Consider the following 15007-nt stretch of genomic DNA (forward strand, 5'->3'; position numbering starts at 1 on the left):
CCTCGTCTGTATTTTCAAAATTGAAAACACCTGATCTCGAATCTTGGGCGCATATTCAGTGACATCATAATGACGCAACGATTGTATTGAAGCAGCCTTATACATATAAAGCCTCTCACAAATGATTCGGCCATTTTGAAATGTCTGCAGTATAAGTATATGAAGATTCATTGAGCTTGGTTCTAATGCTCATCGGATGTATAGCCAATTGTGAAAATGAAATAATAATCTGAGTTTCTAATATAAACCAGAATAATAATATAAATCGTAACTCAAACGTTATTTTCGACTCGAACAGAGACGACTTTTATAATGCATTATTTTTACTATCATAAGACACGCAAAATGTAATATTTATTCCTGTGGTCCTTTAATAATTAAAAGGATAAATATTCAAAATAAACAGAAACCATTTGAACTTTTAGAAATTTGAAAAAGAACAACTAAACGAAAAGTACTAAGTCCATACACTAAAATTTCGTCCATCTTTAAATATCAAATATATAAAGATCCACAGAGCTGGTTCCTATACTCATCAAATATATAGATGGTTGTAAGAATGATGATCTGCACTTATAATGTGGACTAGTATAATAGTATAAATTATAAATTTGAGATCAAATGTTATTTGCGATTCGAGCAGAAGCGACGATTTTAGTGCGCTCCTACTGATAAAGCGAAACTTACAATATATAATATTCGGTCAAGTGATCCTTTAATAAAGGTAAATAGATATTCAAGATACATCAGAAAGTATAGTCACTGACAAGTTTGCCAAAATAGTTTGTACAAAGAATAAGTAAGATTAGCAAGATGACACTCAAAAAATTATCTAGTTTCCCATTGGGTGAGTGCGAAAATAAACAGCACAGGGGTCTTATAAGTAAACAGTCCTGTTGTATAGACTGTGTTATAAAAAGCGACGTGGAATTTTTAAAAAAAAAATCCAAAAAAAGTAGTATACATTTTTGGGAGGGGAGGGAAAAAGGGGTGGGAAAAAGTCCCTTATTAATCAAAAAACCTGTACAACTTTTCTTGCTATCAGATTAGATAAGACAGCAGTCAGAGGGTATTACATTTTCATGCACATTCTATACCATCATCTTCATACAAGTTGTTGATGTATTTATAAAAGAACAAAAGCAGCACAAGTGCAATCATTAATAGATTAAATTATTTCTAGGCAGATTTTATAAAACATTTAGATGCCAAACCTAGCAACTGCTTGATTTAGCTCAACTGAATATAAGATTTTATCTAGTAAAATCTATCTTAATTCAAAAAATAATGAAATTCATTGTCGGTATTATGACCAAACTTGATTGCTTGAAGTCTACAAATCCATTTAGCTTCACGTTGCCTCAAGGTGAGAGCTCTATCACCTCCTCTTTTACAAGCTACCACATGTTCAATTCCAAAGAACCAAAAACTATGGTCATTAGCATAATTTTGTTTATAATGCTCAGCCGTAGGATACCTGGGGTCCCCCAAGACTATTGCTCTTCTGTGTTCTTGGATTCTTAGTTTTAGACTTCTCGTTGTGCTTCCTACATATATTTGGTTACATTTACAACCCAATATGTATACCATGTAACAGGTTTTACAATTAATAAATTCTCTGATCTTATATTGTTTCTGAGTGTTAAAAACAAATTCCTTCATCTTGTTTTTACCAAAGACACACATATTGCAGGAGCTACATGTGAAAAAACCAGCCGGTTTTGTAGGTAACCATGTTATAGGTTTTCGTGATGAGGTCACATAGCTAGGGCACAAACTATCTTTCAGTGTTGTCCCTTTCTTATAGGTGACACTTGGATTTTTGGTAAGAGTCATTTTGAAAGCGGGTATTTCCAATAGCATATGCCAGCTATTTTTCAGGATTCTGAAAATCCTTTTACTGTGGGAGGTGTACCTAGTTATAAATCGAGGTTTATCATTATGAGTTTGCCTCTTCGTAGTACTTATCTCCAAAGTGGAGTCTCTATTTAGTTGATGTACTCTTGAAATAGCTGATTTCACATCACTTTTTTCATATCCTCTTTGCAAGAATTTAATTCCGGTTTCTAAGACATTTTTTTCGAAGACTGTTGTTTCTGAGCAATTCCTTCTTACCCTTACCAGCTCTCCATAGGGGATATTTTTGATAACAGATCTAGAATGAGCGCTTGTAGCATGGAGTACTCCATTACAGGATGTCTCTTTTCGATACAAAGCACTCAGTACCATTCCGTCTTTCACGTATAGATGTAGATCTAGAAAATCTATATTTTCTCTGCTGTAGGTCATTGTTAACGTCACATTGTATGGATTATCATTAAGGTAGTGGAAATATTCATGTAGACAAGTTTCGGAACCTGACCAGAGGCATATGATGTCGTCAATGAACCTACCCCAGAACACTATATGCTGTGTCCAAAGGGCGGCATCTCTGCCCCATGCATGAAGCCCCTCAAACCATCCCATGAATAGGCATGCGTATTAAGGGGCAAATTTGGTACCCATTGCCGTGCCACACAGCTGTCGATACCACTTGCCATCATGGAGAAATACATTTGTTGTTAAAATCAATTCCATCATATTTAAGATCATCCTGTTGTGTTCAAAGGTGTCAGCTCCATCTTTATCTAAGAAGGACTGTGTTGCCAAAAGACCAAACCTGTGCTCAATAAATAAAGGCTAACAACATCCCAGGTGACAAATATAAGCACATCTGACCAAGCAAAGTCCTTCAATTTGGACAAAACATCTTTACTGTCTTTTAAAAATGATGGCAAGTTGAACATGTACCTTTGTAATTTTTGATCAACATACTCAGACATTTTTTCAGTAGGCGAACCTATTCCCGAAATTATCGGTCTTCCTGGTGGAAATTTGTGTTTCTTATGAGTTTTGGGTAGTATATAGATACAAGGGAAGCGTGGATTGCTTGCCCTTAAGAATCTAAATTTCAAATCGTTTAGGAGACATAATTCTTTCCATTCTCCCACTCTGAGGTTTATCTGCGAGGTGAGTTCAGCTATGGGATTACCTTTCAATACTTCATAGCATGTCTTATCACTTAGCTGTCGATCTATTTCTCCCATGTAATCAGCTTTGTTCATTATATTTATCGGCTTTCCTGATGACTATATCAATATCGTTCTCTAGCCTTTTCAATGCCTCTCTTTCACCTCTAGTCCGATTCTGCATGTCTTGTTTCAAATATTTCTCAGATTTTTCTAATTTGTATAACTCTTCAGTCACCTTTCCGATGAAAGGCCCCTAAAACATTGTCACTACCTAGCATTGGTTGGAAAGTGGATTTTGTTTTAACACCACTATCCAAACTTAGATCTGTAGGAATAGCTAGATCTAACAAGATTTGTGACATAGAGGGAATGTTGTCCTCTTCTTCAGTTAGTGACAAGAGAGTTTGTAAGTCTTTTATATCACTATAGACTCCATGTGATGTTGCCTGGTTACTCTTAACATTTGGATTCAATGGGAAAAAAAGGAACTTCAATTTCCGTACAAACTTGAAAATATCAATATGTATTTGGTTGAAATCAGGTCTGGAGGCTGGACAAAAATTAAGGCCTTTGGATAACGATTTTATTTCATCATTGTTCAATGTATGTTGTGATAAATTAACAATTGCAATTTCATCAATCTTGTCATTACGCAATACATCATTTTTGGCAACCATTTCTCCTGTACATTGTGACAAATCTATTTTTTCTGTGTCTTTGATCTGGTAAGAACGCCCTCTTTTTCTATTTCTAATCGATCTGTTGTAGCCTCTCCTGGTCATTTTCCTGCACTTTGGTGTTTGTTGTACTCTGCCTTGGTCCCTTTGTGGTATCTCTCTACTTCCCTTAAAAAAGACGTAGATGTCGGTGCTGCTAATGTATTCCCTATATTGTTACTAGTGCTAGACCCTTCGTTTGTTTCACTTCTTATGCTGGATACATCAGACTCGCTAGTAGATGCCCCACCAATTAAATCACCTGCACTGGTTGTATCTTTTGGGGGATTTATCTGGATATTTTCAAACTTGCGTGCAAAGGTAAATATTCTCCCTGTGCTATAATCGTTATCATCTCTTTTAAGTTTAAGCAATTTTTTATCTTTTAGATATACCTGATGTTTCATAAGTACTTCTAAGATTTTAGAGATCCTTTCAGTTGCATCAGCTAGGTTAAGTTGACTGATCTCCTCTTCAAGTGTTTGTATCTCCATAAGTAACTGTTCTCTTTTCCTTTTGCCATATTTAGTGAGAATAGACATCATGCCGTAGGACCTTCATGATAGGAGGTCCTCCCATTCTAATAGTAAATCCTCACTAAGGTCATGAAAGGAGGGAAAGATAATAATCCTTAGGCCGCGAGGAACCTGTTTAACTTCTATGTATTTCTTGAGTATGGTGGCATCCCACCACGTGAATGACTCTAGTTTACGTAACTTTTCTAATCTCTGATACTTCCCTTTCAAACCCTCTTCCTTAACTGAAGATGCAGCCACAATTGCATTCCTTTTATTTTGAAACAATTCTTGAAACAGTTTGTCTCTATTGTTGTTAAAACTCACCATATTCGAGGCAATAGCAGTAGGTAGTAATAGTAAGCAAAACAGAGTGCGCAACGATACCACACAATAAAGTCACACTAAAATCAGATGGCAGTGGTAGAAATGAACGGTTAGCACCTCCGTTAAGTTTGCAAGTATATGATCACTATTGTTATAGCGTGCTCGATGAAAAACACTATGCCATCAAATTAGTGTTTCTCTGTATAAGGAAAAACTTTTCCATATACTACACAATAGAAAATACGATTCAGGATAAGTTGGCGTTGTCCAGGGGCCTTACTTCTTTTCCGTCTCCCCACACTCCTATTGCGCGCAACCCACACTTCCCGCCCGCTTAGCATCCACATTCCTTCTCGGCCTGGCCGGATGGGGGCTGCCGGACACTCCGGGACCTTTTTAAGGAGGACGCCTTTAAATCCTTTGAACAATGCAACGGGACTTTCAGCTTTCCAAGGGGGCTCGCTTACAGTATCTTCATCTCCGGCACTGGGTACAGGCATCGTCTTCTGCGCAGGGAGCCACCCACCCTTTTACCCCTTTTGAGCGGCTGGTGCGCTCCTTTGAAAACTCTAGGGGTCTGATTTCTCGCACATATTAAGTTCTTCAACACGCCCCTCGTGTTATCCTGCATACCTACCAGTCCCGGTGGCAGTCCAACACATCTGCCGACATCACACCTACGCAATGGGACCATCTGTGGTGCGACATTCCAAAGGTTTTCCGCAGGATCCCCCAGGGAGAAACCGCATACAAGGTTATGACACAATGGCACAAAATGTTTCCTGCTTCCTCCCCTATCTGTTGGCTTTGATTGAGTGCCATTGGAGATTTTCTCCACATCTGGTGGAATTGCCCATTCTTGACCACTTATTGGAAGGAGGTCCTTAGCCACATCAAACTGATAATTAGTTACCCCTTGCCAGAAGCTCCTTCCACAGTCATCCTAGGCCTCAAGCCTGTGAACCTGCTTGTCATGACGCACAGGGATTGGCACCTAAGCCTACATATGCTCGGCGCAGCTAAACAAATCATAGCCCTATACTGGAAGAAGGCTGAAACGCCTCCAGTGAATATTTGGTTCACTCGCTTGTGGCATACTATGGCAATGGAGTTACTCACAGCGCGTTTGCAGCTCCGAGATACCAACTTTACCAAACTCTGGCAACCGCTGATAGAATATTTTTGCAAATTAGACCATGCCCGTCTTCAGCCTCCGAAGCTCTGGGCTCTACGCCTATTTGAGGATAACCTACTCCCCTCTGATGCGGATAGACTCTGGGGGCCCAATAGAGATGCAGACTAATCGCATCACTATGTGGGGGTACCCCTACACGCAATCATGCCCCTCTCTCCATGTCCCTTTCCGCCTACTGGAGATCTGCATCTAGCTGTGGCACGCCTTATCCATCACACCTCCCTACTACACAGCCCCCCTTCCTCAGTTGGAACCCTTCATCTTTCAACCACTTTTTGCAAGTTGGGAGGCCTTGCCCTCCCCTAGAGCGATACTTCTGGTCCATGCTGGCTTTGTGGCACACGGCAGTCCTGCTTCCTAAACCTACACTCACAGACCCTGTGGGATGCTGAATGTTATCCTCCTCCTCTTCCTTTTTGATTTTCTCTTTCTCTCCTCTTTTTCTTCTTCTCTCTCCTTCCTGATGCTCTTGATGTCTGTATTGTTTTTATTTGAATTGTATTCTCAATAAACAGATTTGAAACAAAATACGATTCAGAGCACAGCACCAAGATAGTTTAAAACCGACTCCGTTGTCGGTTTGTTTTTAATTTAAACAACACTCCAAGAAAAACAAAATTGGACAGTGTGATAAAGTCCACATGTAAACACAAAAATAAATAGGTTCTTAATTTGTTGACACGTAGTTAGAGCGTAGATGCAGACAGCCGACATGTGTTTCGTCATGTAGACGACTTTCTCAAAGCTGTTGATAAAAGTAAATACACCACTATAAATCACAGCTGTAAATTGCAGATAATTTTCTCTGTGTCAACCATTTTGAAAAAGTTTTGTCATTTGCAACTAAAAATGTAGAAGTGCCACGTATAAAGTTCCTAATAGAAAGTGCTCGATAGAGACATAGTCAAACTTGACTATGGTGAAAGGTAAAGCAAAGTACCCAGAAAAAGGAAAAGGGAAGAGAAGAAGGATAAAGTCTTTTTTTTTGTTGTCCTCATTGTGCAATATTTTGGAGGTGGAGGTGTCAGGGGCCCCTTGACCCATCTGTTCCGAATAAGAGATTTTCTCCTGGATAAGCGCATTGTATGCGTGGAGTACTCTTCGCCCCTTTTTTATTTCTTCGGCCCCTTTTTGTCCCCTTCCAGTGCATATCGATTCTGGGGAAGCTAGTCATTCTGACTACTCATTCAAGTCCCTGCTTGAAAGCTTTATTGCATTGCCTAATCATTGGACAGTGAGTCACAAATCCTGTTCTTTAAGTTGTTTGGTTGTAGTGTTCCCAAATAATCCAAAATGTATACCTTTTACCCGTGTTCCCCTTTCTATCCAGTTTATTTACTCTTTGGATAGAGGCCAGCCAATCTTTATGTGTTGGGGTATATTTTGCACCCCATTAATACAAATTTCCCTTCTAGCTAACAATATTAGTAGAAAAAGAAGGTTCTACTAATCTTTGTTCAGCTTGGAATGAATTGGGTTATGATAGCTTATCCCGAAAATACTAAGATCCATGCTTACCCCTACTGGTTGTCCCAACAGCTTGGATAAGGTCTTAGCCTTCTCTCTCCAAAATTCCTCTAGTTGGGGGCACTGCCGAAGCATATGTAGATCATTTGCTCCTTCTTCCCAGCATTTAGGGCAGCTTTTCACCTTTTGACTGTTGATCTTGGACAGCCTCTTTGGTGACCAATTTGCCCTGTGTGTAGTAAACAAATGTTTTTTTCTTAGAGGAGCAGATTTCACAATTCGCCAACAAGTAGCCATTGATTCTTGCCATTTATGTTGGACATCCAGCTCCGGCAGTTCTTTCCCCTAAATCTCGCTCAGAATTTTGTAATCTTCTTCCCCTGCTTGTATGAGGACCCAGTACCAGAGTGAGATTTCCTTCCTATTGATCTTGTGTCCCTGCATCTTTTCTCATAATCACCAACCCCAGATTGTTCTTCTTTTAAGCTCTTAACCCAGCTGGATAGTTGGTAATACTTGAATCTCGCTAGAGTGCCCTTTGTCTTTTCCTTGAGGACTTCCCATTCAATAATCGAGTTATGTTCTATTAGTTGGCCCCATTTAGTGATGTTACATTCCCTCAAGGGGATTGCTAGCTTATCCTTAAGACATTCTGGGGTTCCTGGGGATTCCCAGATTGGAGCAAACTCGCTATAATATGGGATTTTTAAAGTTCTTCTTATTTGATACCATAGTTTTGCAGCCGACCTTAGGGTCTTCAGTTTTATCTTCTTGAAATATTTGGGGTGTCCAAATTTGTAGAGGTAACAATTCTCTTCTGTTTTGACCAAGCCTGCAAATATACTGGATATATGTCACAAATGCCCAATAGATTTCTAATATTATTTAATTGAAAGGCTCTGCAATATTCTAAAATATCTGTGCTTGCAATTCCCCCCTTTGTTCCTTTTTCCTTCTTAGTTTTTTCCATGCAATTCTTACCCCTTTTGCAGCTCAAATGAAGCTACTTAGTTGTTCTTGTAATTGTTTTATCCATTCTACTTTGAATTGTAGCAGGATGGTGCTGAACAAATATGTAAACTTTGGGAGAATTGTCATTTTAATTATGTTTGATCTCCCCAAAAAGGTCAGAGGGAGGCCTCCCAATACTTTGAGTAACTTCCTTACTTCTTTAAGGATTCTGTCAAAATTCATACTTGCTATTTCCTCTATGTCAGTTGTGAGGTCTATCCCAAGATATCTTATTTTTTCTTTCACCATCGGATTTTTGCAGTTGTTCCTTTCTAGAATTTCTGATTTTGCTTGGTTTACTAAGTAGCCTGAGACATTCCCGTATTGTTCTAGGATGTCTTCTATTTTGGGGAGTGAGACCGCTAAATCGCTGGTAAATACCATCAAATCATCTGCATACATCATTTTTTACTTCTCCCAGCTTTGATATTTAAATGGTATTATCTGCTGTTAATTTCTTAGCATACATGCTAAGGGCTCGATATATAAATTAAAAAGTAATGGATATAGAGGACACCCTTGTCTTGTGCCTCTCTTTATTGTTATCCTGTCCGTGAGGCTATCGTTCGCCAGAACCTTTGCTGAGGGTTTTTTATAGATTTGTTTTATTGCTTCCTGAAAGGTATCCCCAAGTTTAAATTTTTCTAGAGTCGCATTTAAAAAAGGCCAACTAACTCTATCAAATGCCTTTGCGGCATCGAAAGTTATAATTGATAAGGGAACAGATTGATAAATTGCTATGTCTATTGCGCTTATGAGTTTGTGAGTTCATTCTTGGATCTGCCTTCCTTTAATAAAACCTTTTTGATTTGGATGCACTAGAGACCCTGCCACTTTTCCTAATCTCTTAGCTAATATTTGCGTGTATATTTTATAGTCCGAGTTTAAAAGTGAGATTGGTCTATAAGACTCACATTTAACTGGATCCTTCCCTGGTTGTAGTAAAATACTGATGATTGCATCATTCCAGGAGTCTGGGAGATCTTGGTTAGTTAAAAAAATATCGTTCAGGAGTTCCGTCAGGGGGGTGGCCAATACTTCTGGTAAATCTGCATATAGCTCATTTGGGAGTGCATCGGGCCGGCTGCTTTTCCCTGGTTAAGCTTTTAATTGCTTCTCTAACTTCTTCTCTTGTAATCTCTTGATTAAACTCCACTCTTTGTTCTTGAGACGTGGAGGGGAGTATTATCCTGTCTAGTAAGATGTTTATCTGTTCTGATGTAGCTGTGGTCTCTTCGGTGTAAAGGTTATCAAAGAATTTTACAAACGCTTGTCTTATCTCAGTGTCTTCTTTGCTACATTCCCGTTGTTCTCCATTTTGTATTTTTGCTACCCTGTTGCGTGTTAATTCTGTTTTTGTTTTCCAGGCTAATAATTTGCCACATCCTTCTCCGTATTCGTAATGTGAATGTTTGCTGGCCTCCCATCTATCCCTAACAATTGCTTCTAGTATATCCGCCAGATCCTCCTTCTTAGTTTCTTCTATATTAGAAATTTCCTGTGGGTTTTTCTTTTTAACTAACTCCTCTTCCAACATTGCTATTTTTTTTTCCAGTTGTTTGATCCAGGACCTTGTATTCTTATTTTTGTATGCTACAAGATTAATTATTTTCCCTCTGATGAATGCTTTGTATGCATCCCATGCAATTTGTTTGAGCTCCCGTCTTTATTTATCTGTAAAAACAACTCGGTCTCCTTTGCTTATAATTCTGTATGGGCTGTATCTGTGAAGATAACTCTGTCAACTGTCCACCTTGAGCTGGAGGGGGTAGATTTTAACATAAGGCACAGTGTAACTGCTGAGTGATCAGATAGATGGGCAGGTATATGTTCTACCTTTTGTGTATTATTGATTAGGCTTCTATCTATTAAAAAAGTCTATTCTAGACGAGTGTCCCAGTCTTTTATTTTGGAATGTAAATCTATGAGTCTTATCTCCTTTTTTTCCATATGTCCGTAATCCCTAGATCCTTAATGCACAAACTGAACCACTCTCTCATTTCAGTAGGTTAGGGCAGTTCTTGGCCAGGAGTCTGTCTTCTTTGGGGTCCAGTATTATATTAAAATCGCCTCCCATTATTATGGGTGATTGGACTGTCAGAAGTTGAGAGTATACCTTTTGAAGAAGCCCGGATTATCCATATTGGAGCCATAGTATCCCACTATCGTGTATGGATTATTGTGTATCCTAACTTTCACTATCGCCCATCTTCCTTTCCTGTCTACCTCCGCTGATTCATTCTTTGCTTTCAGGGATTTTTTAACAGGATCTCCACTCCCTTTATACAACAGTCCTGATTTGTACATACATATGAGTCCACCCATTAATGGTATTTAAGAATTCTTGCCTATTCTTCTTTCAGCAGGTGCAGTTGCAATAATATTAGCTCACAGTCTACTATTTTCAAATATTCCAAGATTTTTTGTCTAAGTTTTTTTATCCTGAGGCTATTTATGTTCCAAGACATAATATTAACTGCCATCTATTTGGTTTCTTATGCAGTATTTAGTATAATCTTTAGGTTCCCTCTGGGATTTTTCAGGGGACCCTTCCTCATCCATATTGTTTTTATTGGACATTGTTATTCCTTTTTTCCCCCATCATGCTCCCCACCCTGTGAATTTGTCTTTATTTTTCCAAGATTTTTCGAAGTGGTTTCCTACGTTCCCTCCCCCGTCCCTGTAGAAGCCTCCTCTTTCCTTCTTTTGGGCAAAATTCTGCCCTTTTGAGCTCCTTGCCCTTCTTTCTTTTTTGTTGTGCTTTTATGCGTTCAATTAAGCACTCAACCTCCTTTGGATCCCTTATATTATGCATCTTGTTCTGCGACATAATTATCAATGAGGTAGGGAAGTGCATCTGGACTGTTGCACCTAAAGATTTTGATTGCTGCATTTACTGACCCAGTTCCCATTGCCTGTCTTTAGTTGTTTTGGAGATATCAGATCTGATTCTGCATGTATAGTAATCTTTTGTAAAGGAACCTGCCTTGAGACGCTCATTTAGAATTCTCTCTTTAAGGGTGTACTAGAAGCAGTAAACTGAATTGATTACGTGCTGCACTACTGTTTTCCCGCATTTCACCCGAGCTCAATTATCAATACCTTTGCTGTTCATAATTTTAAATGTGTTAGCTGCATTTTGCTTTTAAATTGAACTGTTTTAACTAGTTTAGCAGTTTAAAGCAAGTTATCCCTTGGCTACTAATTAAAAACAGTATTTAAATCAATCTTGTCAACACATAACATATTGTATACACACCCTATATGATTATTGGAAGAAGATCTTTCTTTCACAACCAACAATTAGATCATATTCATTTTATTACACTTTCTCATATATAAAAAGTCACATCCGATATTTGACACAATCTTTTATAAAAAGTTTTCCATAAAAACAATACATAAAAACATTATACGAAGCAAAATTATTGTACAACACAATATTAACAAAGAGAGAGAAATATATATAATTAGACACTACAATTTGTCATTAATTCAGCAGACCACAAGGAACAATTTCTTGGAAACACTTTGTCCTGTATATGGCAAAATAGAGTACATCCAGGCCTAGTGAAGAAATTGTTCTTTGTGATCTCCATAGTACTCCAGTCCCTTTGTTTGTGTAGAACGGGTCTCTCTCTATTTTTATATATTAACTAGTTTAGCAACAAAATGAATGATCGCATTGCTGCACTCACCACGTTGCTGTCAGGGTTGACACTTCCGGTCGCCATTTTGAGTGAGTAGGACGTGCTCTAGTTGCTTTGGGGCACTCCTCATAAAGATGCGCGCTGCGCGGACGCACCGCTGGTGTGCCTAAGGCAAGCCCGTCTGCGCCCGTCAGGGTTCCGGAAGCGGCCAGCACCAGTTATGCTGCCCGTTTCAAGATGCTTATGCCAGAGAGTCACCATACGTATAGTCGCGCTGAGCTGCTATCATTAGACTCACACCGGGGTAAGTGTGAGCCCCATGGGGAGATTTTGGACAATCTTCATAGGAGCTGTGAGATCTGCAAGTTTAGCTTCTGCACTGAATTGGCAGTCTGCTCCCCTTCCCGCCCCTATAGCCTCCTTGAAAGGGCATTGCATTTGAGGCTGTTCTAATTTACTTCCGCTCGCTAGTGAAACATGCCTTTGACATATTTGAGTTACTATGAGATGAGCAGCTCGAATTACTCCTTGTGACGGAAACATGGCTCAATGAGTCTTCAAATCCAGCTATTGAGCTGGCTATACCTAGGGGGTATAAAATAGCCAGGGCAGACCGAAAAGAGGGTAGAGGGGGAGGAGTAGCGGTGGTGGTTAGGGATTTGTGGGTCTTTTCCCGAGAAGAGTCTCAGACTATCGGTGATGGTGAGGCACTTAATTTTTCTATCATCATTTCCCCCCATTTTACACTGGGTGGCACATTGGTGTATAGACCTCCTGGCCCCTTGGGAGCTTTTCTGAAAGCTCTGGATGAGGTAATTGTTCCCAGGGCTCTGCGCTTCTCGAACTTCTTACTCCTTGGAGACTTTAACATCCATTGGGATCGAGTGGAGGCAAGCGATACGAGGGACTTAAGTGACTCGCTTAACTTGGCCCAACTTACCCAGTGGATTAGCTCTCTGTCACATAGTGGGGGGCATATTTTAGACATCTTCTCTATCATTCAGAGTTTTTTAACTCCCGAAGCTGAGCACATCGCCCTCCCGGCCTCTGTGGCATGGTGTGAAAGGTTGTCCTGCTTCTTTATTGATAAGATTCAGGCGATCCAGGATAATTTTGGGTCTAGCTCACTTGGGCAGGCAGGGTCCTCTGGTAGGAATTTTTCAGTGCCCAATTCTTCTGCTTCCACCCTGACGGGGGTTCTCTCCGATTGACTTGCTTGACTCTTTGACCATCCTTAAATCCTTGAAGTCGGGTTCCCCTGCGGACCCATGCTTAGCAAGATTGCTAGCAGTGGTAGCCAAGGTGGTTAATCCTGAGGTCAACACCATTATAAATATGTCACTTCAGACCGCCACGGTTCCACCGGAGTGGAAGCAGGCCAAATTATTACCTTTATTAAAGAAGGCTTCCCTAGACCCCAATGACCCAGCTAGTTATCGACCCATATCTCTTCTCCCAGCCGAGGCAAAGGTGTGTGAAAAAGCAGTCTACAAACAGTTGGTCACCTTTGTCGAGACATCCGGAGCCCTTCTTCCTGCTCAATCGGGATTTAGGGCAACGTATAGCACTGAGACGGCCCTTGTTGAAATGTCAGAGGCGATAAGAGAATGTTTGGATGCGGGTGGCAGAGCGGCCCTCATTTTGTTGGATCTCTCTGCTGCCTTCGATACGGTGCCCCACCGTCAATTACTTGCTCGTCTTTCAAGTATTGGCGTACCTGGTTTAGCTTGGGGCTGGCTTAAGTCTTTTCTTGAGGATAGAACTCAGCAGGTATGGCTACCACCGTTCTCCTCATCCCCCAGAAGGGTGACCAAGGGCATTCCACAGGGCCCTCTCCTCATTAATCTTTAAGTTATGCCCCTGATCTATTTAGCAGAGTAATTGGGAGCTAAGATTATAGCTTATGCTGACGACACTCAGCTTCTTTTCACCTGGAAGAAAAACGACTTGTCCCCAAACCAAGCTAAAAACTGTCTTTCTGCTGTTTTCAAATGGCTTGCACTTTCACAGCTTAAGTGCAATGAGGACAAGTTGGAGATACTTCTATATGGCTCTTTACCCCCTTATTTTAGGGAGGCACACTGGCCTTCAGAGTACCCCTTGCCAAAGTCTATCGGTAATCCAACTAAGAATTTGGGGGTTTGGTTCAGCGAGGACCTTCGGTTCTTCCCTCAGATAAAGAGACTTGCTGGTGTGTGCTTCGGCATACCGAAATCGCTCAGAAAGTTCCTCCCTCTGCTTCCCAGACCAGCCAAGGAGATGGTGACATGATATGTTATGTTAACTGGTCTTCTATAGTGCACAGCTGCCCCAGCAAAGGGGCGTCCCGGCGCTCTGACTGGCAGAAGGAAAGGACATAAAACAAAGAGACAAAGTGACATGAGCCCTTATCTTGTCACTCATAGACTATCCCAACGCATTGTACATTGGCTAACCCGGATACCAGTTAAAAAATCTTCAAACAACACAAAATACTGCTGCTAGAGTTTTGCTTGGCATTCCCAGAAGATCTAGCATGAAACAACACCTTCGGGACCTGCATTGGCTCCCGGTGGCCAACCGTGTCCAGTTTAAAGCTCTTATTCTCGCTCATCGAGCGCTGCATGGATTGGGGCCACCCTATTTTAGGAGACGCTTTAGCTTCTACGAGCCCAGGAGACAACTATGTTCAGCAGCGCAGCGTTTAGTAGTGGTTCCCCGCTTTCGCCTTACTCCAATGGGGGGCAGCTCTCTATCCTTTAAGGCTGCAGAAGTCTGGAATGCCCTACCTCTTGAATTACCAAATGGGTCATGGTGTATTCTCTGCATGTCATCGGAGAGGTTTACCGTTTTGACCCAGGGGATTATCTCCTCCAACAGTTTGATTGCAAAACTTTTTATGTCTTCCCCTTCAAGGCCTTCTGGAACGTCAAGAATTCTGAGGTAATTCCTCCTGGCTTGATTTTCCAACGATTCCATTTAGTCTCTGATATAATTTTCTTTAGTTGTCAGCAGGTTAATTTGCTTTTGGTTTACCTCAACTTTTTTGTTCAGTGCATCCACTTCTCCCTCTATCAATGCAACCCTGTCCATTAGCATATTTATCTTCTGATCTAGGACCTCACAAACTTCCTGT

The sequence above is a fragment of the Triturus cristatus genome, chromosome 5_2 (genome assembly GCF_964204655.1).
Source record: "Triturus cristatus chromosome 5_2, aTriCri1.1, whole genome shotgun sequence".
Taxonomy (NCBI): Eukaryota; Metazoa; Chordata; class Amphibia; order Caudata; family Salamandridae; genus Triturus; species Triturus cristatus.